This window comes from Rutidosis leptorrhynchoides, chromosome 3 (assembly GCF_046630445.1).
Source record: "Rutidosis leptorrhynchoides isolate AG116_Rl617_1_P2 chromosome 3, CSIRO_AGI_Rlap_v1, whole genome shotgun sequence".
Classification (NCBI taxonomy): domain Eukaryota; kingdom Viridiplantae; phylum Streptophyta; class Magnoliopsida; order Asterales; family Asteraceae; genus Rutidosis; species Rutidosis leptorrhynchoides.
In genome coordinates this window covers 35,001-47,930 of record NC_092335.1, presented here as the reverse complement: position 1 = coordinate 47,930, position 12,930 = coordinate 35,001, and positions in this window count along the sequence as shown.

The following is a 12,930-nucleotide window of genomic DNA, read 5'->3' as shown; positions in this document are numbered from 1 at the left end:
TAATATTTTAGAATATATTTTGAATCGTAAAAGTTTTAAAAAGTCGTATTTATTAAATACTTCAGGGGTATATTATGTAACTTGTAATTAATAATTTCTATCATGTCGCTTTCATGTGAATAGTAAATTAATTAATTTCTTTTCATTTACTATTCATGAATAGTAAATGAATTAAAAAAAAAAGTTTTGAAAAAAAAATAATAATTATAAAAAAAGTATTAATTTGTAAAAAAAAAATTCGTTTTTTTTTTAAAAAAAAAAATTGTAAAAAAAACGTTTTTTTTTTAAGAAAAAAAAAATTCGTTTTAAAAAAAAAAAAAAAAAATTTAAAAAAAAAAAAAAAATTTGTAAAAAAAAACGTTTTTTTTTAAGAAAAAAAATTCGTTTTTTTAAAAAAAAAAAAAAAAATTTTAAAAAAAAAAAATTTTTAAAAAATTTTTTTTTTAAAAATATAATAAATTATAATTTTTTTTTTTAAGTTTTATTACCTTTATATTTTTAGACTATAGTTACAATTTTTAGTATTAAGTTTAGTTTTGCCATAGTTATTTTTATTTCTAGAATTTTTAGGCTTTGCCGTAAAATCCCTTAAGTGCTTATTCCTTATACTAAGATTTAGGTGCTTTAGAATTTTGCGACGCCGTTTTTCGCGCTACTTTCTTATTTTTATTTTTCGACGCCTATTTTTCGACCTTTTATTTTTCGACATTTTTCGACGCGCAATCTATTTCTTTCTTATTTCTCGCCATTCTAGTTTTTAGGACTTAGAATTTTTTCTACTTCTTCTCTAAATTTCTTAAAATTACGAAAATTTATTTTAAGTAGTTAAATTGATAGACATCAAAATTTTCTGGTTCGTAGTAATAGTTGGATTTGTACGTGGACCGGGTTATTGGAGCCAAACAGTACTCAATTATATTGAGACCAAACGAATCCTGCCCCTCTGCTGCATCTTTTGGCTATTCGAAACGTGGGCAAAATCAGAAAAGTCTATTGATTGGATAACTTATTATAATTTTTCTTTCTTTTTAAAAACTAATAGGATATTCAGTGAATGCACCGAGCAAGACGTTCACCACCTTTTGTACGTTCACCACCTGTAACTAGATCAAGACATTTAGCAAATATAACCGCCGTTGATTTTTCTTTAGAATCGTCATCTAGTCGACCAAGTACTCCAATTCAAATTTTCGATAATCCATCTTTTGAACCCGATTTCACAACTAAGAACCCGGAAGATATTCAAGGACAATTCCAAGATCCTGAACCCCAAACCGTTAAATCAGAATCGACTAGTGATTCGGATACAACAAATCCAATCATGGAAAATCTAGAACCTCTAAGTATGGAAGATCGAATGAGGGCTAAACGCACGAGCCAAGGTCACGCCATTATTAAACCAGAAGTTAATGCTCCAGATTATGAAATTAAAGGACAAATCCTACACATGGTAACTAATCAGTGCCAATATAGTGGTACGCCGAATGAAGACCCAAACGAACATCTTCGTGCGTTTAATAGGATCTGTACACTATTCAAAATCCGAGAAGTGGAAGACGAACAAATTTATCTCATGTTATTTCCCTGGACTTTAAAGGGAGAAGCCAAAGATTGGTTAGAATCGTTACCTGAAGGGGCGATTGACACATGGGATGTTTTAGTTGAAAAATTTCTTAAACGATTCTTTCCGGCATCCAAAGCCGTGAGACTTCAAGGAGAAATTGTTACGTTCGCGCAAAAGCCAAATGAAACATTATATGAGGCGTGGACAAGATTCGGAAGGATGTTGAGAGGATGTCCTCAACACGGTTTAGACACTTATCAAATAGTACAAATATTCTACCAAGGTGTCAACGTTGCTACACGAAAAGACATCGACATAACCGCTGGTGGATCCATTATGAAGAAAACCGCAACTGAAGCTTACAAAATTATTGATAACACAGCCTCCCACTCGCATGAGTGGCACCAAGAAAAAGATATCTTTCGATCATCTAAAGCGGCTAGAGCCGATTCTAGCCATGACTTTGATTCCGTTTCCGCAAAAATAGATGCTTTCGAAAGACGAATGGAAAAGATGAATAAAGATATTCACGCAATACGAATCAGTTGTGAGCAATGCGGTGGACCACACTTATTGAAAGATTGTCACATTGAACCAACGATGGAACAACGAGAGAATGTTTCCTATATGAACCAAAGGCCTGGAAATAATTATCAAAATAATTATCAACCGCCAAAGCTAAACTTCAATCGAAATCAAAACATTCTTTACAATCCAAAAGGACCCGAAAATAACTGGTATAACCAACAAGGTCCGAATAACCAACCAACTCAAAACAACACTTTCAATCAACAAAGACCTGGCTTATATAAACCACAACAACAAACCGAAGAGAAAAAGTCAAATATGGAAGACGTGGTATTCAAGCTAGTTGAATCTCAAACACAATTTATTGAAACTCAAACCCAAACGAACGAGAGGTTTGATCAGTCATTAAGAACTCAACAAGCTTCCATTTTGAATCTAGAAAAACACGTAGGTACTCTTGCTAGCTTAATGAGTGAGAGGGAACAAAGAAAGCTACCGAGTAATACTGAAGCAAATCCTCGGAATGAGAATGTTAACATGGTTTCAACGAATTCTGAAAAACCAGCATCAGAAGATGGGAAGGTTTTAGATGAGAGTAACAATGAAGAAGTTACACCACCACCACCAGAGTATGTAAAGCCAGTGGTAGCACCATATAAACCACCCATCCCGTTTCCAAGAAAAGGAGTTGAGTATGAGCAAGTGATAGGTAATAAAGATTGTGATACCTCTGGAAAGAAGAAGAAGAAAAAGAATAAGAAAGTGCAAGAAACAAAAGCCGTAAATATAAACCCGGTGAATACAGTTCCACCAAAACCTCCACCTAGGGTAGGTGATCCGGGTGAATTTATTGTTCCTTGTCTACTTAGCGATTGTGTCATGTATGATGCACTAGCAGATTTAGGTGCAAGTGTAAGTGTTATGCCTCTTTCCTTATATAAGAGATTAGGTGTAGGTAAGTTAAGTCCAACGGATATGAGTGTTCGACTCTTTGATCAAACCATTAAGCACCCAGTTGGAATTGCTGACAACCTACCCGTTCAAGTAGGTAATTTAACCTTTCTAGTCGAATTTATTGTCATTGACATAGAAGAGGACCCAAACATTCCTCTAATTTTAGGTCGGCCATTCTTAGCGTCCACCGGGGCGTTATTTGATGTAGGAAATGGAAGAATGACACTTAAAAGTGGTGACAAATCTATCACCTTTATGATTCGAAAGTCTAAATCTCCACCAACCAAAACCATTGGAAAAAAAAAACGATTGGTAGTAACCATGTTGTTTTACCAACTCCAGCGGTAGTGCTAAACAATAATGAAACGCCTAAGTGTGGGGAAAATGAAGTAACACCTAATGATGACATGATAACAAAGAACCCCGTTGTTGATACGAAATTAAATGATCCCGTTATTAATAGTTCAATGAAGAAACTTATTAAACGGATTCGCGATGCTAGAACCAAGGGGAACTTTAAGTTATGTAACCGTTTAGTATCCAATCTATCACCTAAAGAAAAGGAGAAACTAGTTGAAATTGTGGATATTACACAGGAATCCGACCAATGGTTTAAAGAAAAAGTCACGGATATGCAAGTTGATTATGGACCAAGAGAAATTAACGATGAAGTTAATCACAATTTTGACACCACAGCTACCTAAGTGTGAGGAGATTCAAATATTCTAAAAAGAAAATGCTGTTTGGAGTTAGTTGTTCTGTTCTCGTGTAGTTCCGAGAATGGAATTCGATTGGTCTTTTCCGCTAGCAGACACTAAAGAACTAGTTTTCTTCCCCCATTCTGAATTTTTTTTTTTGTTTTGTAGGTTTTATATTAAATTAATATGCTTTTTAAAATTTATGTTTTGTGTGTGTTTTTTTTTTAAAAACAAAAATGTACTTTATTTCATTAAGTTAAAAAAATGATTTCTAAAATTCGTCGTGAGTTGAAGATTAGGTCGTTGAACCAAAATTGTTTTACCCGAGGGCGGGACGAAAAATTTTGTTATCATTATTTTTAATTTTATTGATTTAAAGTATGCAAAAAAAAAAAAAAAAAAATATTAAATATTATAAATTTTTGAAAGTGGGGTAATATACCCAACTTCAAAATTATGTATGTTTGTATTTTATGTTATGTACAAAATAGGGTAAAACAGCGCATTTTCAAAGACTAGCATTAAGTTCAGCAAAAGCTACTAATTTTGACGACAAGAAACAAAATATCAAATGTGAAATAACAACAATATGTTTGCAAACTCGGTATTTTTAATCATTTTTCTACACTAATCACCCTCATGAATTTAAATTTTTACTGATTTCTTGCAAATGAGGGCATTGCATGATCTTAAGTGTGGGGAAGGGTTATAAATTCTCTCGGGTTTATACTTGGTTTATTTGCCAAATTTGGCGAAAATTTGAAAAATTTTCAATTAAATGAAGTCAAAATCATGTTTATACATATTTATGAACGGTGAAAACTAGGTGTTAATACCGAAATTATCGTTACCTCGGAAAGGACATAAATTGAGAAACAACCTAAAACGCTTGAATTCATTTAAAATGGAATAGAAGAGAATAAAAAGGCAAAGAAAGAAACTAAGTGTGGGGAGAATATACCAAGTTATTCAATTAAAAACTATCTATCACATGTTTCTGTAAAGTTATTGCAGGTACTTTTGTTTTGAACGAAACTAATCAGTTTTACCCGATTTATTGTAATACTTTTGAATGAAAGATGGATCTACACGATGAATCAATTCCATCATTTAAAAGGAAGTAAAGTCTTCCGAAAAAGACACGCGCTTCTTGATTTAGGTCATGAAGTTATCGTCCAGACCAGCTGTAGGTTGACGAAAAATCTAGAAAAGTCATCTCTAAAATCAGCAGGAAATCCACGGACCTCAGCATCAAACAGGGTCGCCAAGTGGTCAGATTTATCCTAACCATGAGAAGGATTTATCTCGTACAATGGGGAGGCACCGTGCAAATTAGCTTGATAAGACTAATGAATCAGATCCCCAGAAAAGGATAATCTCCTTAAAGATTAAAAATCAGCTTTTAAGACTGATAATACTCAATCCTAGAGATTGACCTTAAAGATTGAGAATTCAAACTCATGGAATTCAATGATATCTAAACTCGAGCTTGAACGAGAAAATATTTTGATCAAAATTAAAACCGATTTGTTTTCTGAAAATCCATTTTCAATGCGTTCATTACCATTGAACGTAAAATCCTAGGAATTCACCTTGAATTCATTAGGTCACCTGAACCAAATCGGGTGTCAACCGTAAGAACGGTGGTTGCATAGCATGGTCGGAGACAGGACCTTGTGCCAGACCGAAAAATCATAGGATGATCTTTACTATCGCTCCTACCAAGGATAGTTCTAGCATCCGACACGTTAATAAGACCATAATCATCTGCATGTCACGGGACATTGCCTTAACAGTTTCTTGTTCATCGCTTTCCTTTACAACCGGAAGGTAGTTTACCGAAAGGTAATATACGAAACAAGTAAATTGGATGTGTGCTTTCCGATACCGGGATAGCAGTGGATTACACGAACCTAAAAGTTTTAGCCAAAATATATTTTGCAACACCAATGATGGATCAAATCAGAAAACTTGTCTAGGGTAAAATCTAGCTTGAATTTTCAAAAGATTAAATGTTTTCATAAAGATCCAATTTTCTTAAAGGATCTAAATTTTTATAGTCATGTGGGACTGTAAACCGCCTTTCAAATGTGCACTTTGCTTTGGAAACCGAAAGTAAATCGGCTATTTGATTGCAAGTGTCGTTGACCTAAATCCGAGGCAACTGTGGATGACACACCCACCTTTAACCATGGTTCTATCGTTACTATCATTGTTTATACCACCATATCAAAATCACTAATGTACAAAGTGTGATGAATAAAAAAGTGATTCATGTATGTTTTTATTTCAAGTTCTGTATTGCTTGAGGACAAGCAACGCTCAAGTGTGGGGATATTTGATAAGGCTAAAAGGGAACATATATTTCATAGCAATATCCCTTCTAAATAATAGGTTTTCATGTGTAATTGTATTATATTTTCATTATAATTGTTTAAATAAATAAGTGCGAAGACAAAAGGCGAAAACGAAGATTTGAAGACACAAACGTCCAAAAAGCTCAAATGTACAAGATACAATTCAAAAGGTTCAATTTATTGATGAAGAACGTCTAAAAATGACAAGAGTACAAGTTACAAAACGCAAAGTACACGATATAAAATTGTACGAAAGGACGTTCGAAAATCCGGAACCAGGACATGAACCAACTCTCAACGCTCGACGCAACGGTGTAAAAATTACGAGTCAACTATGCACAAGAATAAAATATAATATTTAAATAATTCATAATAAGAATAATATTAAATAATAAAAAGTTGTTAATTGAGCATAGTTCAGGGGTCGTAAATGAAAATTCAATTTCTAATTTCGCCTATAAAAGGCTATGTAACGATCAATTGAAATATACATTTTTCTATCCTAAATCTATATATCGATCCATCTATCTATTATCAATATCTATATTCTATATCTCTATCATAATGTTAACTTAATAAGATATAACAATAATCTTAATTTTAATTTTAAATTATGATAATAATAAGATTTATGATAGAGATCGTTTGAGTGTGTAAGTCGAAATTCTGTCCGTGTAACGCTACGCTATTTTTAATCATTGTAAGTTATGTTCAACCTTTTTATATTAATGTCTTGTAGCTAAGTTATTATTATGCTTATTTAAAACGAAGTAATCATGATGTTGGGCTAATTACTAAAATTGGGTAATTGGGCTTTGTACCATAATTAAGGTTTGGGCAAAAGACCGACACTTGTGGAAATTGGACTATTGACTATTAATAGATGGGGGGTATTGTCTAATTGAGTGACAACTCATTGGAGTCTGTCGAACCTATCTTCAAATTAATTATCCTAATAATTAATAATGATTATGGTTGTCCTATTTAGTGACGTTCATATGGAATCTATTATAATCATTTAATTAATTATTCGGGTTGGGTAATTGATTATTCAAACTGATCAAGTGGGTAAATTAATATTCATATCTAATCAAAACAGGGGTAGATTACATACAGTGATAACTGGTGTAATTGTTGACAGAAGTGATAACTGCGTCACAGTTTAAATCCTTAATTAGTTGGAATATTTGACTTCGGGTATAAGGGTAATTTGACGAGGACACTCGCACTTTATATTTATGACCGATGGACTATTATGGATAAAAACCAGATAGGTATCAAATAAACCATGACAAAGGACAATTAACCCGAGTAACAATTAATTAAAATCAAAACGTCAAACATCATGATTACGGAAGTTTAAATAAGCATAATCCTTTTATTTCATATTCTATCGCAATTTTATTTATTGTTATTTTATTTATCGTCATTTATTTATTTTACGCACTTTAATTATTGTCATTTATCTTTACGCTTAAAAATATAAAATCGACAAACCGGTCATTAAACGGTAAAAACCCCCCTTTTATAATAATATTACTACTTATATATATATATATTTATATAAATATAGTTTTATAAAAATATAGTACGTAATCACTAGCTCCCTGTGGAACGAACCGGACTTACTAAAAACTACACAACTCTACGATTAGGTACACTGCCTATAGTGTTGTAGCAAGGTTTAGGTATATCCCATCCGTAAATTAATAAAACTTGTGTCATATTTTGTAGTATTTCCTAGTAAAAATAATACTATTTCGTACCCTCACGCTACAACATCAGTACACTTACTTATGGCAAACACCGATTCGACCTTCTCGGTCCACCGTTTCAATCCGATCGGTCCTTCGGTTCCATCAAATTCCAAAGGTTTGCAGGCAGTGAATTCTTTGTAGGTGCATCCTATACGATTTCCTCTACTGCTAGATCCAAGGTTATTGTTGGTATGTAGCACAGCCTGTACTGCGGCTATGTTTGAAGCTAGAAAAGTACGGAATTCCTCTTCATTCATATTCACGGTGTGTCGAGTAGTCGGTGCCATTTCCTTCAAAATAGTTAAATGGAATAAGTTAATCATACAGAATATTAAGAGTAGTTAATAGTATTTCGTAGCATAATATGAACTCATTTATAAAAGCTTTTTCTTCATATTAGCGTTTTATAAGTTTAAATTCGGGTAGTACCTACCCGTTAAGTTCATACTTAGTAGCTAATATACAATTCAACTACTACAATTCTATATGAAAAACTGATTATAATAATATTTCGCGTTCAAACTTTTACACAATATTTTACAAACTTACAATACCGCTTATTTTACATATAGCATGAAATATAGCACACGATAAATTTGATACAAGATGGTTGTGAAGATAATTCTAGCTAGTACACAAGTCGTTCAGCAAAGGCAATAAAGACACGTAATTCATACGTCCAGAAACAAGTCATGCATTCTGGTTTTACTAGGATTACTTCCCATCCTTGGTCTTGTGGAACATAACCGTTATGGCCGTTGATAAGACAGCGTGTTGTAACGTCGTCAAAGGGACGAGGGTTACGTAATGTCCAACAGTCCCGTAACAATCTAAAAACCTCATTTCTTACCCCAATTACCGACTCCGTCACTTGTGGGAACATTTTGTTTAATAGTTGTAGCCCGATGTTCTTGTTCTTACTTTGGTGAGAAGCGAACATTACTAATCCGTAAGCATAACATACTTCTTTATGTTGCATGTTAGCCGCTTTTTCTAAATCACGAAGTCTAATATTCGGATATATTGAGTCAAAATAATTTCTTAACCCATTGCGTAAAATAGCATTTGGGTTCCTCGCAATATATGCGTCAAAGTAAACACATCGTAACTTATGGATTTCCCAATGTGATATCCCCCATCTTTCGAACAAAAGCCTTTTATAAACCAAGGTATTCTTGGAACGTTCTTCGAATGTCTTACAAACTGATCTCGCCTTAAATAGTTGTGCCGAAGAATTCTGACCGACTCTAGACAAGATTTCATCAATCATGTCTCCGGGTGGGTCTCTTAAAATATTGGGTTGTCTATCCATTTTGTACTGTAAAATAGACAAGAGTTAGATTCATAGAAAAAATACTTATTAATACAAGCAATTTTTACATATATCATAAAGCATAAGCATACTATATTACATATATTACACCACACGAATACAACTATCTTATTCCGACTCACTTGTTTCTTCTTCTTCGGTTTTGGTTCGTTTTGCCAAGTTTCTAGGGATATATGATGTTCCCCTAATACGAGCCGTCGTTTTCCACATTGGTTTAGAAAAACCTGGTGGTTTAGAGGTTCCCGGGCCATTGTTACAACTTAAGGACTACGGGGGTTGACGATACATATAAAGTTCATCGGGGTTGGAATTAGATTTCTCTGTTTTTATGCCCTTTCCCTTATTATTTTCTTTTGCCTTTTTAAATTCAGTTGGGGTAATTTCTATAACATCATTGGAATTCTCGTCGGAATCCGATTCATCGGAGAATTGGTAATCCTCCCAATATTTTGCTTCCTTGGCGGAAACACCATTGACCATAATTAACCTTGGTCGGTTGGTTGAGGATTTTCTTTTACTTAACCGTTTTATTATTTCCCCCACTGGTTCTATTTCTTCATCCGGTTCCGATTCTTCTTCCGGTTCCGATTCTTCTTCCGGTTCCGACTCTTCTTCCGGTTCCTCTTCGAGAACTTGTGAATCAGTCCACGAATCATTCCAATTTACATTTGACTCTTCATTATTATTAGGTGAGTCAATGGGACTTGTTCTAGAGGTAGACATCTATCACATAATATCAAACACGTTAAGAGATTAATATATCACATAATATTCATATGTTAAAAATATATAGTTTCCAACAAAAATGTTAAGCAATCATTTTTTAAAGAAAACACGGTCGAAGTCCAGACTCACTAATGCATCCTAACAAACTCGATAAGACACACTAATGCAAATTTTCTGGTTCTCTAAGACCAACGCTCGGATACCAACTGAAATGTCCCGTTCTTATTGATTAAAAACGTTCCATATTAATTGGTTTCGTTGCGAGGTTTTGACCTCTATATGAGACGTTTTTCAAAGACTGCATTCATTTTTAAAACAAACCATAACCTTTATTTCATCAATAAAGATTTAAAAAGCTTTACGTAGATTATCAAATAATGATAATCTAAAATATCCTGTTTACACACGACCATTACATAATGGTTTACAATACAAATATGTTACAACGAAATAAGTTTCTTGAATGCAGTTTTTACACAATATCATACAAGTATGGACTCCAAATCTCGTCCTTATTTAAGTATGCGACAGCAGAAGCTCTTAATAATCACCTGAGAATAAACATGCTTTAAACGTCAACAAAAATGTTAGTGAGTTATAGGTTTAACCTATATATTATCAAATCATAATAATAGACCACAAGATTTCATATTTCAATACACATCCCATACATAGAGATAAAAATCATTCATATGGTGAACACCTGGTAACCGACATTAACAAGATGCATATATATAAGAATATCCCCATCATTCCGGGACACCCTTCGGATATGATATAAATTTTGAAGTACTAAAGCATCCGGTACTTTGAATGGGGTTTGTTAGGCCCAATAGATCTATCTTTAGGATTCGCGTCAATTAGGGTGTCTGTTCCCTAATTCTTAGATTACCTGACTTAATAAAAAGGGGCATATTCAATTTCGATAATTCAACCATAGAATGTAGTTTCATGTACTTGTGTCTATTTTGTAAATCATTTATAAAACCTGCATGTATTCTCATCCCAAAAATATTAGATTTTAAAAGTGGGACTATAACTCACTTTCACAGATTTTTACTTCGTCGGGAAGTAAGACTTAGCCACTGGTTGATTCATGAACCTATAACAATATATACATATATATCAAAGTATGTTCAAAATATATTTACAACACTTTTAATATATTTTGATGTTTTAAGTTTATTAAGTCAGCTGTCCTCGTTAGTAACCTACAACTAGTTGTCCACAGTTAGATGTACAGAAATAAATCGATAAATATTATCTTGAATCAATCCACGACCCAGTGTATACGTATCTCAGTATTGATCACAACTCAAACTATATATATTTTGGAATCAACCTCAACCCTGTATAGCTAACTCCAATATTCACATATAGAGTGTCTATGGTTGTTCCGAAATATATATAGATGTGTCGACATGATAGGTCGAAACATTGTATACGTGTCTATGGTATCTCAAGATTACATAATATACAATACAAGTTGATTAAATTATGGTTGGAATAGATTTGTTACCAATTTTCACGTAGCTAAAATGAGAAAAATTATCCAATCTTGTTTTACCCATAACTTCTTCATTTTAAATCCGTTTTGAGTGAATCAAATTGCTATGGTTTCATATTGAACTCTATTTTATGAATCTAAATAGAAAAATTATAGGTTTATAGTCGGAAAAATAAGTTACAAGTCATTTTTTTAAAGGTAGTCATTTCAGTCCAAAGAACGACGTCTAGATGACCATTTTAGAAAACATACTTCCACTTTGAGTTTAACCATAATTTTTGGATATAGTTTCATGTTCATAATAAAAATCATTTTCTCAGAATAACAACTTTTAAATCAAAGATTATCATAGTTTTTAATTAACTAACCCAAAACAGCCCGCGGTGTTACTACGACGGTGTAAATCCGGTTTTACGGTGTTTTTCGTGTTTCCAGGTTTTAAATCATTAAGTTAGCATATCATATAGATATAGAACATGTGTTTAGTTGATTTTAAAAGTCAAGTTAGAAGGATTAACTTTTGTTTGCGAACAAGTTTAGAATTAACTAAACTATGTTCTAGTGATTACGAGTTTAAACCTTCGAATAAGATAGCTTTATATGTATGAATCGAATGATGTTATGAACATCATTACTACCTTAAGTTCCTTAGATAAACCTATTGGAAAAGAGAAAAATGGATCTAGCTTCAATGGATCCTTGGATGGCTCGAAGTTCTTGAAGCAGAATCATGACACGAAAACAAGTTCAAGTAAGATCATCACTTGAAATAAGATTGTTATAGTTATAGAAATTGAACCAAAGTTTGAATATGATTATTACCTTGTATTATAATGATAACCTACTGTAAGAAACAAAGATTTCTTGAGGTTGGATGATCACCTTACAAGATTGGAAGTGAGCTAGCAAACTTGAAAGTATTCTTGATTTTATGAAACTAGAACTTTTGGAATTTATGAAGAACACTTAGAACTTGAAGATAGAACTTGAGAGAGATCAATTAGATGAAGAAAATTGAAGAGTTAAAGTGTTTGTAGGTTTTTTAGTCGTTGGTGTATGGATTAGATATAAAGGATATGTAATTTTGTTTTCATGTAAATAAGTCATGAATGATTACTCATATTTTTGTAATTTTATGAGATATTTCATGCTAGTTGCCAAATGATGGTTCCCACATGTGTTAGGTGACTCACATGGGCTGCTAAGAGCTGATCATTGGAGTGTATATACCAATAGTACATACATCTAAAAGCTGTGTATTGTACGAGTACGAATACGGGTGCATACGAGTAGAATTGTTGATGAAACTGAACGAGGATGTAATTGTAAGCATTTTTGTTAAGTAGAAGTATTTTGATAAGTGTATTGAAGTCTTTTAAAAGTGTATAAATACATATTAAAACACTACATGTATATACATTTTAACTGAGTCATTAAGTCATCGTTAGTCGTTACATGTAAGTGTTGTTTTGAAACCTTTAAGTTAACGATCTCAATTATTGTTGT